Source organism: Malaclemys terrapin, chromosome 4, assembly GCF_027887155.1.
Source record: "Malaclemys terrapin pileata isolate rMalTer1 chromosome 4, rMalTer1.hap1, whole genome shotgun sequence".
Classification (NCBI taxonomy): Eukaryota; Metazoa; Chordata; order Testudines; family Emydidae; genus Malaclemys; species Malaclemys terrapin.
The window spans coordinates 94,466,653-94,488,782 of record NC_071508.1 but is presented as its reverse complement, the minus strand read 5'-3'; the positions used below and the strand labels follow the sequence as shown (position 1 = coordinate 94,488,782).

At 45.5% G+C, this 22,130-nt stretch overlaps 1 protein-coding gene across 2 annotated transcripts in view; it reads left to right on the top strand.

Annotated features, from left to right (window-relative positions):
• The window catches only part of PAK6 (p21 (RAC1) activated kinase 6), a 50,399-nt gene that overhangs the window by 11,933 nt on the left and 16,336 nt on the right, over positions 1-22,130 (top strand). The window contains exons 2-3 of one of the 2 annotated variants that reach the window (XM_054026689.1): positions 8,025-8,349; positions 9,487-9,560. The gene's annotated coding sequence lies outside the window, so the exon portion shown is untranslated. Of the gene's footprint in view, positions 1-8,024; positions 8,350-9,486; positions 9,561-22,130 lie in introns of those variants that run through there. The other variant, XM_054026688.1, reaches the window with a different exon arrangement.

Below are 22,130 nucleotides of genomic sequence, written 5' to 3'. Positions count from 1 at the left end.
TGAGAGATACCCCTTGCGATTAATGTACTCAGTGGCTAGGTGGTCTGGTGCCAGAATTGGAATGTGCATGCCATCTATCGCCCCCCCTGCAGTTAGGAAAGCCCATTTGTGCAAAGCCATCCACAATGTCACGCACGTTACCCAGAGTCACAGTCTTTCGGAGCAGGATGCGATGGCCCTGCACACTTCCATCAACTCGAGTCCAACGGTCGACTTTCCCACTCTGAACTGGTTAGCAACTGATCGGTTGCAGTCTGGAGTAGCCAGCTTCCACAGTACAATCGCCATGTGCTTCTCCAGTGACAAGGCAGCTCTCATTCTTGTGTCCTTGCGCCTCAGGGCTGGGGCAAGCTCATCACACAGTCCCATGAATGTGGCTTTCCTCATCTGAAAGTTTTGCAGCCACTGCTCATCATCCCAGACGTGCATCACAATGTGATCCCACCACTCAGTGCTTGTTTCCCAAGCCCAAAAGCGTATTCCACTATGGTCAGCACCTCCGTGAATACTGCAAGCAATCGCGTGTCATAGCTACTACACGTGGCGAGATCAATGTCGCATTCCTCTTGTCTTTATAGTTTAAGGAATAACTCCACTGCCACTAGTGACGTGTTGGTCAGAGTGAGCAGCATACTGGTCAGCAGTTTGGGATCCATTCCTGCTGCCCGAAAGAGGCAGGGTGCGCAGTACACAAACCGTTGAAAGATGGCTCCAAATACAGATGGAAGCACAGGGATTGCTGGGATGTGAAGCAATGCATCATGGGGCATTGGGACAGGACCCAGGATACCCCCGTGACGCCCCCTTCCCTCTTTCCCACAAGTCTCTGCGGGGAAGAGAAAGAGGTGCTCTGTGGGATAGCTGCCCAGAGGGCACCGCTCTGAATACCACTGTAAGTGCCGCAAATGTGAACATTCTATTGCGCAGGCAGCTGTCAGTGTGAACACACAACAACGGTTTCCCTTCTGTGCTCTCTGAGTGGCGCTGTAACTGCCGGCACTGTAACTTTGCCAGTGTAGTGGTGCCCTAAGGTAGACCTAGAGTGGGGTTGACTTGGCATTAAATGTTGAATGTATATGTTTGAAATATGGCCAGCAGGAATATTTCATAAGCAGAGGTAGTTGTCCAGCAGCCCATGTAATGTTTTATATGTACTAGGGAAAGGTGTAGGCCAATCATATACATGAGCAAAAGCTCTCACATGAGTCTTAAAAAGCAACCAAAAAATAAGGTTTAAGTAGAAGTTGAAGCTGGAGGTTGAATAATAAAACTAGCATGTTATAGCTATTAGCAGACGGTTACCATTTTGCTGGCTAATAAAGTAGATAGATTATACTGTATCTGAATTTGGTTAATATGTCTACTTCAGATGATTGACCTAGAATAGATGTTCTGAACAGAGGTTATTATAATCTATGTCCCTGTTTCCTCTGCAAAAGATTTCAGTCTGTACTTCTGTAGCATCTTTAAGGATCTCAAAGCACTTCAAGAAACATGAATTCAGCATGAATTAACATGAAATCTAGTATCTGGGTGAGGTAGGTGTTAATAGAATCATTTTACAGATCTGCACACTAGAGTAGAAGGGATTTGCCCAAGGTGGCACAATGAGACTATGGGAGAGCTAGAATGTTCTGACCTTTGGTTGTAACTTTGGCAGTGAAGGGATGATTTACCTTGGAGGAAGCATCAGATGTGCCTTTAGTGTAACTCCTGCCACCCATATCTGGCGGGTAAGGCAGCATTGATGTGGTTAGACCTATGGAACATTTTTGGGACTAAACTTTACATTATTTCTGTTGCAATTCAACCAGCCTGTGAGTTTATTTTAAGGAACAAGATGTTGAACGAGTGCATAGAAGTGATTTAGAACCAAACGGGGGCAATATTATGTACAGGGACCATTTGCTGAGCCACTGGCATTTTACCAATAGCAAAATGCCATGTATGCTGCCCTAGTGATGGTCTCAAGCTTTTGCTTGAGTGTCATGTCCAGGCTGGATGGAGTTACAGCTCTAAAGTGAAGCTGGTTACTTTCTTGTCCCTTCTGAAGCAAATCTGTCTCCTTATCTAAATGCTTTGTGCTCCTGATGGGGGTCCTGCTGTATCAGTACAAGGGCCCAAACCTGAATAACTCTCAGTAGTCAGGGGTTGCAGCTCCTCTGTAAATAACCTTGGGGGGCCCCAGCCTGTGAGACCGCTGAATGTGGATGTATTGTGGTCTCCAGACAGAACTCAGTTCTCCAACAGGGATGAGCAAACTCTGCTAGACTAAACCAACCCCCATCCTTACACCCTTCTGCATTTCAAGGAATGGAAGCAGGATTAAAGTGTAAACTCTTAGCGACAGTCCCTGCCTTGTTCTATGTGTTTGTACTGCACCTAGCACAAATAGGGCCCTGTCCTGCTTGGGACTCCAGGGCACTACAGTAATACAAATAGTAATAAGATGTGGATGGTCTTGCTTAGCTAGATGCAGGTGCTGAAATAGAGGCTGTTCTTACACTATTCCTAGCTAGAACTGATAGCAAATGTGCAAAAAATAATATAATTAAGTAAAATAAATGAGAACACTGTGAGAGTCTCTTCTTGTGAGATTCCCTGCCAGTTGTACAGACTCAAGGACTGCATGGTTCAGATAAGCCTTGGGTAAGCACCTAAACTTTGGAGTGCTTATCTAAATTGCACCTGAGCGCCAAACCTGCTGCTGGATTGCCCTCTCCCAGTCTCCAGCACATATCTGTCTAATGGGGGCTTGCTCCAATAGAAAGGTCCTTGAGTCTGATCCACTGAAGATGAGAGTGTGGGGGTGGCAGCAGGTGGTGAGTACTGGTGCTGGTTTTTGTGCTGGGCTAAGCAGGGAGAAAGAGAGACAGGAGACCCGTAGCGTCCGATTGAAATAAGGCAACGAGTTTAGCCCTTTTGGAGACATGGTGTGAGGTGGTTCAAATAATTTGCTGTATTTATAAATCAAATAACCAGGCTGAGCCAGTGAGGGTAACCAGTACACTCTGCAGTCTTTCTTGTTCCCCAGTTATGGCTGCCCTAGGGGAGGCAGTCCTGGGGTTGGGAGAAGCAGTCTGAAAGAGCAACATGCAGTTCAGCAACTGTGGCAAGAGTGATCTCTTTTTTTTTTTTTCCTTGTGTAGTTCTCCCCAAGAAGCAGTTGGCTGGGGAGCAGCAGCACGGTGTTGGAAAGAGGCACGGGACAAATTGTAATTGGAGGGAAAATCTAGAGAGCTTCGATTCAAGGGAAAGTCTATATTTTCAAAAGTGCACAGGATGCTAGGAATCCAAGTCTTACCTAAAAATCCTGGGAAATGTCCTAATCTTCATCAGGGGCGCCACTTCAGATTTTGGTGGGGGGAGGGGGCAACTTTAACCATGATTCCAGGGGCTACTTGAAAACTCTAGTTTTTTGGCATTTAACATAGCAATTAGCCTACAGGCGCATTGTATCTAATTCCTATATAAAAGAAAAAAATAAATAAATATTAGACCCACTCAGCTCCAATACTAGCATGTTCTGACATCTTGTGGCAAGTCACTTAAGGGACACTGGTTAGGTTTAAAATTTTATGTTTTAGTAAGTATATTCTTACTTTGCTTCTAACGCTGCGGCGCGAGAGACTCCATCAGGACTCCTGGGCTCTAGGAGAGGAGAGGGTTCCTAGTAGGTTACAGTGGGGGGTTCTATATAAGAACATCAGAATGGCCATACTGGGTAAGACCAATGGTCCACCTAGCCCAGTATCCTGTCTTTCAACAGTGGCCAATACCAGGTGCTTCAGAGGGAATGACTAGAACAGGCAATCATCAAGTGATCTGTCCCCTGTCACCCACTCCCAGCTTCTAGCAAACCAAGACTAGGGGCATGCAGAATATGGTGTTGGATCCCTGCCCATCCTGGCTAATAGCCATTGATGGACCTATCCTCCATGAGCTTATCTAGCTCTTTTATTGGAACCCTGTTATAGTTTTGGCCTTCACAACATCCGCTGGCAAGGAGTTCCACAGGTTAATTGTGAAGAAATACTTTCTTTTGTTTGTTTTAAATCTGCTGCCTATTAATTTCATTGGGTGACCCCTAGTTCTTGTGTTATGTGACGGAGTAAATAACATTTCCTTATTCAATTTTTCCACACCTTTCATGATTTTATAGACCTCTATCATATCCCCCCTTTGTCATCTCTTTTCCAAGCTGAAAAGTCCCAGTCTTTTTAATCTCTCCTCATACGGTAGGTGTTCCAGACCCCTACTAATTTCTGTTGCCCTTCTCTGTACCTTTTCCAAATCCAGTATATCTTTTTTGAGATGGGGTGACTCAAATCTGCATACAGTATTCAATATGTGGGGGTACAATGGATTTATATAGAGGCAATTTGATATTTTCTGTTTTATTATCTATCCCTTTCCTAATGATTCCCAATATTCTCTTAGCTTTTTTGGTTACCACTGCACATTGAGTGGATGATTTCAGAGAACTGTCCACAATGACTCCAAGATCTCTTTCTTGATGGGTAACAGCTAATTTAGACCCCATCATTTTGTATGCATAGTTGGGATTATATTTTGCCATCTGCATTACTTTGCATTTATCAACACTGAATTTCATCTGCCATTGTGTTGCCCAGTCATCCAATTTTGTGAGATCCCTTTGTAACCCTTTTCAGTCTGCTTTGGACTTAACTAGCTTGAGTAATTTTGTATCATCTGCAAATTTTGCCACCTCACTGTTTACCCCTTTTTCCAGATCATTTATGAATATGGTGAACAGCACTAATCCCAGTACAGAGTCCTGTGGGATACCACTATTTACCTCTCTCCACTCTCACCATTTATTCCTACCCTTTGTTTCCTATCTTTTAACTGGAGTGCTTGGCAGTGCTTTCAGGATCATCTAAGGAGCCTTAATTTAATGAAAAAGCTTTTGTTATCTTAATCACCCTGCTTCTGTTTATAAACAAACTCCCTGCCCCCAAGGTGGAAGCTGGGAGTAGTACAGAATTCTTCACATATCACACTCAAGATGTGTGGCAATTAAGAGCACCGGCTGGGGTAGGGCATGCACTGTGAGGAGACCCCGGGTACAAAACTCAGAGGGGGGCTAGAGCCCCCTCCTCACCCACCCTGAATGACGCTACAGGTCTTCATTTAAGATCCCAGACTGCTAAGGTTCACTTCAGGCTTCAAGCTGCTCTGGCTCCAGGCCTGCTGACAGGGGAGGGCAAAGGGGTGCTTTGCCCCACTGCCCTTGCTCCGCGCTGCTCCTGGAAGCGGCTGGCATATCCCTGTGGCCTCTGGGGAGGGGATCTCCGTGCGCTGCCCCCGCCCTGAGCACTGACTCCGCAGCTCCCATTGGCCAGGAACTGTGGCCAATGGGAGCTGTGGGGGCAGTGCCTGCAGGCAGAAATGTGCAGAGACCCTCTGGGCCCCCCGCCTAGGAGCCGCTGCCGGAGGGGTGTGCTGGTTGCTTTCAGGAGCCACGTGAAGTAAGCGCCGACCCCCTGACCCCCTCCTGCACCCCAACCTCCTGCCCCAACCTAGACCTGCACCCAAACTCCCTCCCAGAGTTTGCACCCTGCACCCCATCCCACACCCAAACTCCCCCCCCCCAGAGCCCACACCCCTCACTCCCTCCCACACCCAAAATCCCTCCCAGAGCCTGACCCCTCACCCGCTCCTGCACTCCAACCCTCTGCCCCAGCCTGGTGAAAGTGAATGAGGGTGGGGGCGAGTGAGCAAAGGAGGAGGGAGGGGAGGATGGAGTGAGCAGGGGTGGGGCCTCAGAGAAGGGGCAGGACGGGGTGTGGTCTCAGGGAAGGGTCGGGGCCAGGCCGGGGCGGGGTTTGCACGATTAGACAGTTGGCAACGGTACTGGGTAGGCATGTGGAAGCCCTGGCTGTGCGGGAAGAGCGCGCCCAGCAGCGCAGCCAGCAGCTCTCTGGGCACCAGCCAATGCAGGCGCAGCATCGCCCAAATGTCAGGCAGACCGTGTCTGCGCGGGCGCGGCTTGTGCGTGCGTGGGGGCCCACTGACTGTTCTGTCCTGAGGCCCGGAATTGCTGTCGGCAGGCCTTTTCTGGCTCCATCCAAAGTCCTCATTCTGGCAAGTAAAGCCAGGCCCTTCTAACTGTGGCAAAGCCTGTCTCCATGACTAGGATGTGCCTCTTGTTTTAGAGGGCTTTGCGCGATGCTCCCAAACACTTAAAGCCATGGAGGACCATTCTTGTGTAGATTTAAAGGCCGTCCCAAACCTGGGTGACTCCCTGTACAGTATAAGTGATATTTCTTTGTGTTGCTCCCCCCAAACTTATCCATATAGACCAATCCTCACGGCCTGGCACAGTGGAAATGTATGGAAGTAGCAGTTGCTAATGACAATATGCAAGAGTGTAACACACATCTCAGCAGCAGGCACATCCCTTGCCAACCTGGCAAACAAGGGCTCATGCTCTGATCTTCCACATGGCAGCACTTTACAGCTCAAATTGCAGTCTTCTGAAGGGAGAGATGCTGGGAGGCTAATGCTGGCCCTTCTCTCTTCTGAGCACTGTTTGGTGTTTGCCATCACTAATAAAAATGTCTCCTTTTTTGGTTACAACTGCTCATGGGATGCCAACTTTACATGTCCCAATAGGAGCAGGCAGGCCAATCCCCAGATAGAAAGGGTCTTGGCTAACTTTACTTCCTAGATACCAGAGAGGCTGCTGTAGAGAACCAGTAGGAAATCTCCTTGGCAGGCCTCATCAGACAAGGACCTGTAGAATAATGCAGGAGCGCTCTCCTGTCGGCATAGAGCATCTTTACTAGACATGCTGCAGCGGCACAGCTACATTGGTGCAGCTGCGCCAATGTAGCGCTTCTAGTGTAGACCTGCCCTCAGTATTATTATCATGATTCTCTGTATTACAGTAGTTCCTATAGATCCCAGCTGAGACCCTGGCCCATTGTGCTGGGCACTGTACATACACATAGTAAAAGACACCCTGTCCTGAAGAGCTTGTAATTTAAATAGACAAGAGAAGTAGTGGGAGGGGAAACTGAGGCACTTGGAGGTGAAGTGACTTACCCGAGGTTACACAGAAAGTCAGTGGCAGGGTGAGGATTAGGACCCAGGTCTCCTGAGTCCCACTTCTCTGCCCCCTCCACTGGGCCATAATGTCTGTCTGTGGTGCCCATGTCAGTTTAATTGATCAGGGTTACTTACATCATGGATTTTTTATTTATTTAATACCATGTTGGCAACCCCCCCCCCGCCCCCTCCCCCCCCCCCACACACAAACAAAAGGGAGTAAATTACACGGTGTGGGGTGGAGGTATTTTTATCTTTGCTCTTTGGACCTAATCATCTTGGTGTTAGACTGGCATTGTTTGCAATAGACTGTTGCAATAAGGCAAGAATCCCCTTTGTTTGCTCTAGGGAAAGAGCTATTGATGGCTTTGGCAGACATGAACTCTGACCTCCTCCTGTTCCTCATCCACGTTCCACCTCTTCCCATCCCCCGCTGCTGACTGAAGTTCCAGCAGACAGAAGTCACTGATGCAGAAATGTATATTTCCAGGAGTCAATAAGCTCCGAGCTACAGCACAATTGGAGCAAGAGGATTATGGGATGATACTAGACAGTAAACCACACAGCACTGACTCATAGCAAGCTACAGAGGAAAAGTATTGGCACCAGGTCATGTGCTGCACATCTGCAATGCAAATTAATTATCATCTATCCAGACATATATCAAATGATCAAAGCTCCCGCTGCCAGGAATGACTAGGAATTTGTGGCAGATCCTGAAATTCACAACACAGCAGGAGATGTCGGGATTCATTAGGAACTGCAGCAGCTCTAGGCCCCAAGGCAGTGGAAACGAGAGAAGCGCGGTAACGAGCAAGTCGGAGCATTAATAGGTCAGCCAATGAGGAGGGGTGCAAGGTGGCGACCTTGCAGAGGCTCTTGTCTGAGACCCAGCAAACCTCATTGCTCTGGTGCAACTCTGAGCACCTTTTCTCTCCTGTCCCTTCCAGAGTCCAAAGGGAGATGGTGATGAGGAGGAGGAAGGAGGATCCCATGAGGCCCCAGTGTCAGCATTCATCATGCTCTTTGCAGTGAGAGCCTGAGACTTTCCAGCGCTGAACATTTCTGTGTCTCATCTACAACCACACCCTGAAATCAAATTCACAGCCAGGTGAACCAGGCACTGTACAAACATGTCAGAGCTGCCTCCGCCCCCTTCTCTCCCGCTCTCTCTTGCCTTCTCCTTTCTCTCTCAAGTTTCTCGGAGAGTCAACGGATTCCAGCGTGAGAATATTTTCACCTCACCACTGGTTCTGGAGCAGTGAGAAATCTGGGGTAAGCTTCAGATCGCAGGTCTGGGGACGGTCACTGGGTTTGCTTTCTGGATTTAAAACAACAACCTTCTAATGGCTGCTGTTTTGTGTGGTTTGTTTCCTCTGTTTACAGAGGACTAGGTTTGTCAGTTTAAACTAACGTCTCAGCTCTCCTGTGGCTGTGCTTCTATGGGTTAACCCTTTCTCTTCGGAGCTGCATTTTCAATCTTAGCAGTGCCAGGAATGCATATGCTGAGCTCGTGTGTGTTGGCAGTACCACTTTACGGCAATGTGAGAGGGAAGCAATTTGCGGGTTGTGGAGCATTTTCCTTCAGGTCTGGTTCTGGAAGGGAAAGAAAACTGAGAGCTGGACTGCTCTGGAAAGAAATTTACTCCATCTTTGCTCCTACAGCCCAGCGACACCATCCACCAATCAGCTTTGCTGGATGGCAGTGGTAGTTTCCCTGCAGCCCTTTCTCTCTTCTCACGCGGAATTGTCCTCTACTGGCGTTTGCACAGTGGGACAGTCAGTGAGATCTCCTTTCTTTCACCACCCTGTCCCCTTTAGACAAGCAAGAATGTGTGTCTCTTATGGGGATGTGGCAATTGGGACCTGTTAGTGTAAGCTGTCAACAATGTGGAGTGTGGAATGAAAATGCCTTGCTTGTCTTGGCAGTTGGCGAAGAAGGTTAAAGTCACCCCTGATGATGCTTGGGAAAGCAGACAGCCCATGTCAGGAACATGCCTGCTTGCTGTCTGTTTGCAAGATGTAGCAATATCTCCAGGGAGCCCCCTTATATCTGCAGGGACCCTCACCATACCTATCAAAGATACTTATTGATTCACCAGCTAAAACCCCTCATGCCCATATCCCTGGATTTCTCCCTTGCTATGTCAGCTAAGACCCTTTCAGCACAGCTACTGACATATCGTGTCGTAACACTGTGTATATCTGAAGTATCAGGGAACTGGCTAACTTCATACTATTTGAAAACCATTTGTCAAATTACATTGGCAATGTACACACAATCTCTTTTAACTAAGTGATCTCTCTCTCACACACACACACACACACACACACACACTATACGGAAAAGGTAGGTCTGTGTAGCAATTGTCCAGTAATATTTACTGATCCATTTGTCCTCTTGTTTGCCAGGATATTAATGACTTAATGTACTGGAGAACCGAACAGTGAAGTAGTCTGAGAAGAAGAAGAGAAGCACATAGCTGGTGAGTGAATACTCAAAGGTGGGGCTTGGGAATATGTACAAAACGAGGCATTTGCTGAAAAGATCAATAGCCAATCCCCCTTTCTGAAGACCATCCATAAGACAATGCCCAGTGCAGCTGAATCCCTAAATTGCTGCTTGTGAAAGGGGTGCTGCTGTCCTGGCATTGTATAAATTCTCTCTCCCCTAAGCAGTCTAGTTATTAACATGTGATAAGGCTGTGCATTGATGCTCACATTGTGCAGCACATTGATATGTATGAACAATGGCTTATAAATAAGCTAACAGTAAATAGAGGTGGTCAACTAGTATAAAGACCTGTTTGTGAAATTAGCAGCTGGGCTTCAAAGCAGCCTGTGAGTGCCCCTCTGTGGTGTGCTGCCTGTGAACATTCATGTGAACAAAATTTTTTGTGTAAGAATACTCATGAGAGAGAATTTGGGGCCCAGCAGGTGAGATTCAGTTAACTGAGAAACAAAATTTGTTTTATGACTAAAATTCCTTCCAGAGGAAAGTGTACGTACTTCGTAAAAGTCCAGCCATCCTATCATGGAGCAGAAACAATAGCATGTGAGCTGGGTGACCAGTCCCAAACGTCAAATAACGAATTCTGAGTATCAGTACCTAAATGGATATTTGCTGTGAACAGTTTGTGAACAACCCACACGTCAAACATCTTTGTCAAAACTATTTGATGTGTTCATAAAAATCACAATCTGTTCAAAGACAATTCATGAGCAGAGAGAATATGTTGAGTAAACTGTTTGAAACAATTAGACAGATTAGCTCTAATTGTAAGTAAAAATGCATTTAACTACATACATCCCATTCCCCTGGATCATACAGTATTTTATTTTCAAACCTACACTACATTATTTTTGCTCCTGATAATCAAGGTTTATCTAATCTATCTTTCTATCTATCTATCTATCTTTGTAGAAGGATGGTATCTAAGGCCCCATGTCACCTCCTTGGTCTGGAGAGTCCAGTTAACACTCCTCTTCAGTCAGTGACAGAATCTCCGGAGGTTAACATACCCTCCTCAGCCCCAGGGGTTAGAGGAGAGCACATTTATCATCACAGCAATCTCAGACCATGTCAGATCAGGATCTAAACTATGGGACCAATTCTTCACTCTATCATATCACTTTTGCTCCTGCGTATCTCTGTTGACATGAATGGGTTATATCAATGTTGTAAACATTTGTTAACCTTTATGCTGAAATGTTTCCAGTTAATATTGAGTTGTTAAACATAAGGGTCCAAGAAAACCCAACTTGGTTTTCAGATTCAAGCTTCTAGGTTGGTTGCAGAAAAACTGTTTAGTAGAGGATCACTAGGCAACACTTTGAATGATACAACCAAACTTTATTAGAAAAATGATTAGTTAAGCAAACAGGCATGTAAATACTACTTACACAAATGCTACTATTATACTCCCAGTCCAAGATGGAATGGTGTGTCAATGGGTGATAAGTCCACTGACAACAGAGTGAAGTACAGCCTTATCATCCTGGAACCGAATGGTGCCCTTTGGATGTTAACTGGAGCTCTCCCTTGCAATTTAGCAAAACTATTCCTTTTATACTCTAGTATAATACTAATGAACATTAAACTGTCCTTTACCATAACTAGATTTCTTCCATCTTCTTATAGGCTCTTTACACTGCACATTATTTAAATTAACATCTGCACCAATGTCCTTCGCATACTAGCAATATAGATAACATTTGAATAAACCATTCACAATTTTCACAAACACTTATTAAAAACGTTGCTTAAACCAGTTATAATCAAAACATCATGGTAACAAAGCCCTGGGTCACGTCCTTGCTAACTCTTACTTTCCCATAACACTCTGTCTCCAACTTATCTTTGCCTTTTCTCACACTAGCAACTTCAGTTTCCCCTACTCCTCTACACTTAGGTTTTGTACTCAAGTTAACCTAATTTCTACTTACTTCTTAATCCAAACTATCCTATAGCTTACAGTATAAACCAGGTATAATGGAGGGGAGAATCAGACCATATCCATTTAACGTGGCTCTTGTATGGTATCTAACGGGCAAACTCAGGTTCCTGGGTGGCAGCGTGTTTGTTGCTGCTACACTGCTGAATTAACCCTTGAGCAGTATTGATATTACTTTTATTTTTAGATTGATTGCCTTGGCCTTACATAAGAGTCAAACATTAACATAGTTGGATAAAATAAAAATCAGGCTCCTGTTCCCTTCAAAACCTGTTATTAGAAATGTTTCTTAGCCCTATATATGATGCTGCTGTTGCCCTTACAAATCAGAGGCTCCTCCCATTCCCATCTCTTCTACAGTCTGAGAACTGGGTGACAAAATAACTGATACCTGAGAGGAGGTGTGGTCTGACCTGATGTTACTGAATTGTGGTTGCAGGGTCAGTGTACTGTAGTGGATACAGCAGGGGGCCGAGGGTCAGTGAGGGTCTGGGTTCTAAGCTCAGTTTATATGACTCACTGTGTGGTTTGGGTAGGATTGTCAACTTTCTATTCGCACAAAACTGAACACCCTACCTCTGCCACTTCCCTGAGGCCCTGCCCCCCACTCACCATATTCCCTCTCCCTCAATAGCTCCCTCTCCTCCACCTTCACTCATTTTTACTGGGTGGGGGCAGGAGGTTGTGGTGCAGGAGGGGGTGAGAGCCTTAACTGTGGGTGTGGGCTCCGGGGTGGGGCCAGAAATGAGGGTTCAGGGTGCAGGATGGGGCTCCGTCCTGGGGCAGGGAGTTGGGGTTTGGGAGGGGGTGAGGGTTCCGGCTGGGGGTCCGGACTCTGGGGTGGGGATGATAGGTTTGGGGTGCAGGAGGGGGCTCCAGGCTGGGGGATGGGGCCAGAGGATTCGGTGTGTGGGAGGGGGCTGCAGGTTGAGGCAGGGGGTTGGGGTGTGGAAGGGATATGGGCTCCAGCTGGGGGTGAAGGCTCTGGGGTGGGGCCGGGGATGAGGGGTTTGGGGTACAGGAGGGGTCTCCAGGCTGGGGGGTGGAGCAGAGGGATTTGCAGTGCAGGTGGGGGCTATGGGTTGAGCCAGGGAGGTTGGGGTAATCGAGGGGTTGAGGGCTCGGGGATGGGGCCAGGGATGAGAGGTTTGGGGTGAAGGAGGATACTCCAGGTTGTGGGAGGCTCAGGGCTGGGGCGGGGGGTTGGATCTTGGGGTTGGGGCATGGGCAGTTCTCGGTCAGTGGTGCAGCGGGGGGGCTAAGGCAGACTGCCTGCCTGTCCTAGCACCGCACTGCACGCGCCCCAGAAGTGGCCAGCAGGTCCGGGTCTTAGGCAGGGGCAGCCAGGAGACTCCACGTGCTGCTCTCGCCTGCAGGCACCACCACCCCTGGGAACCGGCCAATGGGAGTGCAGAGCCAATCCTCAGGGCGGAGGCAGCATGCGAAGCGCATGCCCCTCCTCCCCCCCGCCTAAGAGCGGAGCTTCTGGCCCCTTCTGGGGCACAGCGCGGTGTCAGCCAGGACAGGTAGGGACTAGCCTGCCTTAGTGCGCAGCACCACCGACCGGACTTTTAACGGCCCGGTTGGCGGTGCTGACCGGAGCCGCCAGGGTCCCTTTTCGATGGGGTGTTCCAGTCGAAAACCGGACACCTGGTCACCCTAGGTTTAGGGTAAGTCACTTTACATTTCTGTGCTTCAGTTTCTCCATCTGTAAAATGGGGATAATACAATTGACCAGTCTCACAGGCTGGTGGAAGGTTTAGTGTTTTCATAAAGCACTTTGAGCTGCGTGAGTGCAAAGCAATGGGTTATTACCTACATTATGATAAGTGGGGAATCAACTTGTCTTAATTATTGTTTGGAAGTAGCTAAAATTGTCTCCAAAACCTTGCTAGCCTAGCTGCTGGTGTCGTCATGATCAGGTGGCATGCTCCTGCCATCTCAGCACATTTCCACCACATTGCTAAGGCAAGAATCCTGGGGTCTGAGTCTTCATTGCTCTGCACCTTGTGTGGGCACTTACATCTGGGCACAGTGAGTGTAAAATGCTACCATTTTGATTTGGTACCATTTTTCACCCCCTTTGCACAGATTTAGATGACTTTGCAAGGTGCAGGAAGATGGAGAATCAGGGCTTGGGATCTCTCTGCCCTTATATACCGAGTCCTAAGGAAGGGCAAGCTTAGCAAATGTCTCCACAGTGTCTTGAATTAAGGAGCAGTCTGTTATGATGGCAAGTGGCGAGCATATGGAAAAACATGATTTTTTAAAAATGAAAACAATCCACCTCCATTTTTGGATGCACCCCAGGGACTCTACAGGTGGTCTGTATGGTGCCTGGAGTGTCCACTGTAAATGGAATGGGGCTGTGAATGTAGGGAAGTGTCTATCTGTGATTGGAGGCAAATGTAAGTGGTGAGAGAGGTGGCTGAGAGGTGTCCCCCTCTCAGCAGAACCAGATGAGAGTGAGTCCTGTGGATCGATCTCATAACACAAGAACTAGGGTCACCAAATGAAATTAATAAGCAGCAGGTTTAAAACAAATAAAAGGAAGTATTTCTTCACACAACGCCCAGTCAACCTATGGAACTCCTTGCCAGAGGATGTTGTGAAGGCCAAGATCTTAACAGGGTTCAAAAAATAACTAGATAAATTCATGGAGCTATTAGCCAGAATGGGCAGGGATGGTGTCCCTAGCCTCTGTTTGCCAGAAGCTGGGAATGGGCAACAGGGGATGGATAACTTGATGATTACCTGTTCTGTTCATTCCATCTGGGGCACCTGGCACTGGCCACTGTTGGAAGACAGGATACTGGGCTAGATGGACCCTTGGTCTGACCCAGTAGGGCCATTCTTATGTTCTTATGATCTCTGAGTCTGAGCCTGGGAAAAGCAGTGCTGCTGATGGTGCTACGTTAGTATTTGCTAACCTAATTCTCCAGTAGACCTAATAAGAAGAGCAGAAAGGCTACGTCTACATAGGGATAAAAAAGCTGTGGCTGGTCTGGGTCAGCTGATTGGGCTCACAGGGCTTGGGCTCCGGGGCTAAAAAGTCATTGTGTAGATGCTCAGGCTTAAGCCTGAGCTCTGGAATCCTGCGAGGATTGAGAGTCCCAGAACTCAACTCCAGCCTGAGCCTGAACGTCAACACTGTGATTTGTAGCCCTGCAGCCCAAGCTCTGCAAGCCCGAGTCAGCTGACCTGGGCCAATGCGGGTCTTTTATCCCTGTGTAGGTGTACCCATTGAGGCTACTCTTCTAGATCTTGCAGCTAAAGCACTGGGCAGTGACTCAGGAGATCAAAGTTCAGTTAGTTCCTGGCTCTGCCACAGACTTCCTGTGTGAACTTAAACAAGTCATTTCATCTCTGTGTCTCATCTGTACATGAGGATGATAGTAGTTCCCTTTCTCCCACCTTTTGTCAGTCATATCTATTTAGATTGTAAAATCTCCAGGGCAGAGATTGTGTGTGTGTGTGTGTGTGTGTGTGTGTGTGTGTGTGTACAGTGCCCAGCACAATAGTGCTCTGATCTCAGCTGGGACCTCTAGATGCTAATGTGAATAATAATATTGTGAAAACAGATACAGCCTTATTATTTCATAAAGAAAGAAGCTGGCTAACGCTTGGGTTGTGATAGTATTAGCTTCACACAGTGCGAAAGCTCCTTCCTTTAGAAGAGCTTTTATGTCATCAGGTGTGAATTTGGCCCAGGATGTCTAAACCCACCAAGGAGCATGACAATAAATACTGTTCACAATAAGCTCAGGAAAGACATATTTATTATGTAGCCTATTTTGCTCTTAACGGACGAGAAAAGAAAAAAGCCAACAATTTAGTTTTATGGTCCTTCCCATCCTTTTGGTAAAAGCCATGCATCAAATGTAGGGAGTTTGCATTGCCTTTCTCATCTGTCACAAAATAAACCCAGCAACATAACAAATAAATCTCTCCTAATCTTATTTCTAATGGAATATTAATCTGTATGCCTGGGTATGTGTTCACACAGGATTTAGAGCATTACATTGGTTTGCAGTGCTGTTAGGTTGCATGGTGCACCCATCTTGCCAGACATACAGCTTTATTATCAGAAAATAATGAAGGACTTGAAATACTAAAAGTTATAGTGCAGCAGCAAACATAATCTCTTCTTTTAGGAAAGCAAAACACCCAAACCAGCATTTCCAAAGCCCAGGGCCTCAGATCAAGGTACAGAGAGGGATCATGGCAGGACACTGCACTCTCAGATCCCATTTCAAATATAGAATCATAGGCATGCAGGGCAGGAAGTGACCTTGAGAGGTCAAGTCTGGCCTCCTGCCATTAGCCCTCACCTTTTCCCCCTCCACCCACTTTTTACTAGTTGTTATCCCTGGCTTTGTAAAGTTTCATTTAGATTTGAAAACTCTTAGGGAAGGAACCTGACAGTTTTGTTTTGTCTGCAAAGTGCTATGAATGTCTATGATATGGTGTAAATAATGATCATGTCAAAAACCTCAGAACAGTAAACATTAGGATTCTATAGGGCTTGGAAAGCAATAAAATAGTGTGTGTATTATACGTACCCAAACACATGGATAATTATCTAGTCCGCCATACTTGAAATGTATTACACTGTTGTGACTTGCATCTCAGTGAGTTTTAATGGGGTTTTCCTTTTGCTTGGGGGGTTCTCTGGGATTCCTTCCTGTGCTCTCTGGCTCCAACTTCAACTCTCCCCACCCTCAGAACACAGTGACCCAGTGAGGCTACTCTTCTAGATCTTGCAGCTAAAGCACTGGGATGTGACTCAGGAGATCAAAGTTCAGTTCAGTTCCTGGCTCTGCCACAGACTTCCTGTGTGAACTTGCAGCCTGGCTGGACTGGACGAACTCCCCCAGCCCCTCTTTGTAGTCCTTCAACACTTTTCAGAGCATCAACTGAGGACACTGGGCTGATATTTTTTCCCAGCCAGTATCTAAGAGTGCTGTGCTCTTGGTCCAGGGAGGACATGACCCACCAAGCTTGGGAGCAGAATGGTGATGCCCACAGGGTAGAACTACTCAGTCAGAGTGGTGTTTCAGTTGCCATAAGAAATTGTTTTAAATAAAAAATAATCAAGTAAACCTCAGACACCCTGCTACCTACCTCTCTCACTCACGTTGAGAGAGTGTGTGTGTGTGTGTGTGTATACACATACGTACACACACAATGACACAATCAGAGCTTATACACCTGCCCTATGCACCAGTGAAACTATAATTATATCAGGGAAGCTGATGAAATAACAAATCACACGAGCAAATTTGCTTTAGGATCTGAAATACTGTGTGATAACAAAGAACAATTCCTGCTACCATTTACTTCCTTCTTTCTTTTGTCCAGCTGATCATTTTCTATGCCCATTTCTCTGATGTCTCCCAATCACTCCTTCCAACTCTGATTTCCTTTCCTTCTTCCCTAATTCCCCCTTCCTCTCATCTGAGCCTAACCCTTCTCTCTCCTTGCCCCTCCTTTCCAGCTGATCCCTCCCACTGCTCTGAATCTGCCGTCTTTGGTTTTTCTCCTGCTCGCTAGCAGATGTGACAGCTTTTGGAACTATATTATCTATGAAAAGCTATATCTGGCGTTAAAAAATCTGACGTGGTTTCCCAGGCAGCAGAAATGGATCATTGAGAGAATTTAAATCTCCAGCTGCTTTTGTCTCAGGGTAGTGACTTTTATTATTTATGTTTATGACATTTCTTACAGTATGGCTATCAGCCATGAATGAAAAGACTAGGGTTTAGTAGGTTACTATGGTGTCGGTGTCACAGGATATGTATGACAGATTAAGGGGATGTTGTCTAATAGTTTAAGGCTTAAGTGTAGATTTTGTGTTTATTTACAAAATCTAAGTCTTATATGATAAAAATATTCTTATTAATTTGTTTTTGGATAACAAAGGGCATGTTTTAGTTTTTCTTATTTAAACATTCTCCTGTTGGAAACTCAAATATTATAGCCAATGCAGGAGAACCACAAGAGTAATTGACCACTCTCATTTCACTATCCAAACTGAGTGAAATGCAAAACCTAAAGGATTATTAAAGCTGATGGGATTTTAAATACCTATTTTTAGTATAGGATTTTTTATCCTCACAGTGTCCTTTAAACTACAACCACCTGTCCAATATCAGACTGTATTTATAATCAAAGCAATTAATGTAAAGCAAATGTCATTGGAAACCCCGAGGTACACGTAGGTGTACAGGGTTGGATGCATTTTATCATTATAATACTCATACTACTAGCCAAAAAGACACAAAGGCCAAATTTTCAGCCAGCTGCTGTAAATGTGACCATGAACTTAATGGATACATATTTCTGCATATGTGAACCATACTTTTGTGTAAACGGATGGGGTAAGTGCTTTCTAAATGGTGATTTGAAGGCACAATTATCTAATGTGAATGCACCTATGTTTTGTATATGTGCATGCAAAGTTATATGCTGGGGTAGATCTACTTTTGAAGCCTGGTTAAAAATTTGGCCCCGAATGGAAAATTGAACATTTTAATTCAGTAATTTGCATATAAATCCAATCATACTGAATCATAAAGGGATACTACTAGTTATTATTTATGGATTTATTTTTACAGCACCCCAAAGTGTGTTAGGGGCTTTACAAAACAAATAGAAAGTCATCGTCCCTGCCCTATAGATCTTACAGTATAATTAGGGCCCTACCAAATTCATGGCCCATTTTGGTCAATTTCACCGTCATAGGATTTTAAAAATCATAAAATTCATGATTTCAGCTATTTAAATCTGAAATTTCACAGTGTTGTAATTGTAGGGGTCCTGACCCAGAAAGGAGTTGTGGGGGCATTGCAAGGTTATTGTAGGAGGAAAAGGGGTTGCAGTACTGCTACCCTTACTTCTGCACTGCTGCTGGCAGCAGCGCTGCCTTCAGAGCAGTGCAGGCTGCTGGAGCGTGGCGGCGGCTTCTGGCCGGAAGCCCAGCTCTGAAGGCAGAGCCACCGCCAGCAGCAGCACAGAAGTAAGGATGACATGGTATGGTATTGCCACCGTTACATCTGCACTGCTGCCTGCAAAGCTGTGCCCTCAGTCAGCAGCTGCCACTCTGCGGCTGCTCAGGTCTGAAGGCAGCAGCACAGAAGTAAAGGGTGGCATGGTATGGTATTGCCACCCTTACTTCTGTGCTGCTGCTGGCAGGGCGCTGCCTTCAGAGCTGAGTGCCTGGCGAACAGCTGCCACTGTCCGGCTGTGCAGCTCTGAAGGCAGTGTAAAAGTAAGGGTGGCAATATTGAAACCCCCCTAAAATAACCTTGTGACTCCCCTGCAATTCCCTTTTGGGTCAGGACTCCCAATTTGAGAAACGCTGGTCTCCCCTGTGAAATCTGTATAGTATAGGGTAAAAGCACACAACAGGCCAGATTTCACGGTCCGTGACACCCTTTTCATGGCTGTGAATTTAGTAGGCCCGTAAGTATAATTATGGATGGGATGCAATGAAGGAGGTTACAAAGAGTAGGGAGGGGGTGGATGAGGAAGAACAAGGATTAAAACAATAAGATCACTTGGCTACTCAGTTTAGGAATGTTTCCATCCTCATGGCTCAGTGAAGAGGTTTTAATTAATAATTATTGACACACTTCTTGTCCTGGCAGAGAGTTGAGATTTACAGCATTTTATCCAGTGCTTCCCACTTCCTGATCTATGTCAGATGCTGTGGAGCCTCTCTAGTAGCCCCACCTGTCCTTTGAACAGTGCCAAAAGGAGTAGCTAGCAGGTCACATCCCTTTCCAAGGAAATCTTCTGCAGTTCTTCTCCAACAATTGTCTCCATGATTATTTCTCATTTATTATCTGAATTGCAGTAGTATTTAGGCGCCCCAGTCATGGACCAGGACCCCACTGTTCTGGGCTCTATACAGATACAGAACAAAGGCGAGCACTGCCCAGTGAGCCCACCATTAGAGCATATGTGCCCTGGGTGCCATTGGAACCACCTCCAAAGCAAAGACCGTTCTGGCAGTGCACCCTCTCAGGGCTTGTCTTCACTACCGGGTAGAAATCGATCTCTCGGGGATCGAATTATCGCGTCTCATTGGGACGCGACAATTGATCCCTGAATCGACGCACATACTCCACTAGCGCAGGTAGGAGTAAGCGCCGTTGACGGGGGAGCCGCGGCGGTCGATTTGCCGCCGTCCTCACAGCGGGGTAAGTCGGCTCGGATACGTCAAATTCAGCTACGCGATTCGTGTAGCTGAATTTGCGTACCTTAAATCGATCCCCCCCCAGTGTAGACCTAGCCTCAGGTGCAGAAGTGAGGCCTCATAGTGCTTCTCTAAATGGGCTTTTATGCCTTTCTCTACATTGTTTCTCTGGTTTTCAGATGGAATAATAAGTCTGGGGTCTCTTGTGAGCATTTTGATGCAGCACAGCAATGCTGTGTTTGCACTTGAAAAGTCCGTATAAATGCCCTGCTGTGATATACAATGTAAGGCCCCGATCCTGCAAATGCTTAATGCACATGATTAACTTTACTAAGTTGATTGATTCCATCCCCTCCCTACTGTTTCAAGGGAACTTTGCATGGTAGTAAAGTTAAGCATGTGCACACGTGTTTGCAGGATCCAGGCCCTAAGGATAGGAAATACAGCAGTATGTTAAATAATCACTTTTTAACCACTGTACACTGCTTTAAACTGTAGTTCTAATTGTAACAATGCGAATTATGTATAGCATTGTATCATTAAGAGAGCATGATATTGAAGTGTATAGCATGTAAGGAAAATATCACCAGAAATGTCTGCTCACTACTGTGAAACAAATTATTTTCACTATATTCTCTGTTGTCTTTGGCCCATGAAATATTTATCCAGCAAAATAACCTAAAGCTGAGGTACTGGGAAGGGAGAATGATTTTTCTGAAGTATAAGAGCTTGGTGAGGGTCCAAAATCTGCTGTCGGATAGAGGAAAAGATCAGGAAGTATCTACGTACACCGGTGGTTCTGTACAGATAATACAATAGTGCATCCAGCAGTAATGTAATATTAAGGTTGGGAAATTGAACCGCAAATTTAGGAAAATCCAGAATCTCAACTTTCTCCCACAATGTTAATAATATTATTATTTATTTATTGTAATTCAGTAGCATCTAGATGCCCGAGTCATGTGCTAGGTACAATACAAACACATAAGTAAAAGATGGTAACTGCCCCATCCTATGTATTTCTTATAAGTATTATCAACAAACAGTAATATATTAAGGTTTAAATTGAACAAGAGAAAGTGATAAAGAAAATTCTACGTATGCAACATAATCAACTTCTGGGAATAACTTTAATTTGTAGGACTGCCGTCCTTTTGAGTGCTTGATTTTTCCATCTTAACATAGTATTAGCACTATTTTTTTCCTTTTAATTTAGAAAAATGAAGAAAAATAAAATAACTAGATCTGGAGTTCTTTGACTTAGGAAACTGTAAATGTGTGTCAGTTTCTAGAACCCTGCATAAGAATGCAGTGTTCCTTTGCTGAGTCACCCTAACCTCAGGTGTTAATACCTTGAATAAAGGAACAGAGTAATTACTTCTGATTCATGCTTGTTAGCTCTAAATGGGATACAAGAGTGATTGGAGTGTCTTTCTGAGGGAAAAAGGCAGAGGACCAGGACAGAGGAAGTCCTGCAAGGAAACCCTAGGGACAGTGAAGTTTGGGGAGAAAGTTTAGGCTCAAGTTTGTGTTTTGGTAAGTAACCCTCAGGAACTTTGTTGAGGAACCTGGCAGGAACTCCACCCATTTATTATTTGTTCATGACAGAGTCTACTGTGTACTAGGCGTTTTCTAGACATTTAGAAAGTGATGTCCCTGCCCCCAAAGAACTCACAATTTAAGGACAGGTAGCCAAGTAGACAGAGGTTACAGGAAGGGGGACAAAAAACAGGGATTTTCTAGAGTGGGGATTATAAATTGCTTAAACTAGGGCTGCTTATGCTACAGAGCTTTAGCACTGAACCTGTGCTGAAGCATTTTACCTAGACTAAGCTATCTAAAATGCTAGGCCCCTGCTGGAGGCTTCCCGGCCATTTCTCTCATCATGACCTTTCACAAGCTGCCATTTCTAATAGTATCATTCTAACAGTGGCATTCTTGACAGTTTGCAATTTTCTTGAACTGGAGATATTTGATTTATGGAATTTACAGACTCAAGCAGCTTTAGGCGGACAGTAAGGTGTCCCTGCTAAACATGCCCTTAAAACCACAAATAGAAAACATTCTAGGTCAGATACATGAAATTGCTGACTTTAAGCATTTATAACTTTGAAACCAAAGAACCCATTTTCCACTAATTTTTTCCAGGTTTGATTAAAATCTCTTCAGCAAGTTTGACTTTGCTAGCTATTTGTATTGAGGTGGTCATGAGCTGCAAGTTTGGGATTCGGCTTTTGAACACCTCAAAGTTCAAAAGTATTGGACTTGTGGCTTTATTCTCAGCCTATTATAAAAGTAGGGACCATTCACAAAAATCAAATCCACCTTTGGATTTAATACCCTACCTTCCCTCATCCAAAAAAGCCCTTTTAAAAATACTAATAAAACTGAGCTTTTGGTTC